This window comes from Apaloderma vittatum, unplaced genomic scaffold, assembly GCF_000703405.1.
Source record: "Apaloderma vittatum isolate BGI_N311 unplaced genomic scaffold, ASM70340v1 scaffold6750, whole genome shotgun sequence".
NCBI lineage: Eukaryota > Metazoa > Chordata > Aves > Trogoniformes > Trogonidae > Apaloderma > Apaloderma vittatum.
Genome location: NW_009694960.1, coordinates 15,086 through 15,696, shown reverse-complemented (window position 1 = coordinate 15,696; position 611 = coordinate 15,086).

Genomic DNA, 611 nt, shown 5'->3' with positions numbered 1-611 from the left:
GAAAGAATTTAACTCTGGAAACAGACCTATAGATCGAGAGCGTGGATTTGCTTCATGTGATGTTATTCTGCACAGTTAGAGTTTTAAAACAAGGTGATGCTGGTTTTGATACTCTTCATGGTGCAGATTCCTCTTGTAAATATGACATGGGACATGGAGCTCTGGAGATGTGATGGGAAGCCTTGCTGTACCTTAGCAGGAAGCTGGAGCAGATCCCATCCTGGGTAATGTTCAACTTGGCACCTCTGTTCTGAGGTATTTGTGCACACAGCTACAAGTAATGTAGGTGCCCAGAGGGAAGCTTCCCTGAGTTACAGGTCACGGAGCCTGTCAGTGTTATTCAGAAGCCTTCCCTTGTTAATCTTTGGGGTCTAATCTTAGAGGGTTGCATGGTCCCATCTGACAAGTGAGATGGAGGTAATTGCTCTGGTCACGTGCAAAGGATTCTTAATGGTCCCTGTCTTTGCTCTGCAATATTCAAATTTAAAAACCTGCATTTGAATTTGACTACTTTGGTCTAGCTTTGGGGAGGAGAGATCTAAATCCCTGGAGTATCCTAAATTCTGCTGTTGGTGAGAACCATAATCAAACTGATGGTGTGCACCATAATC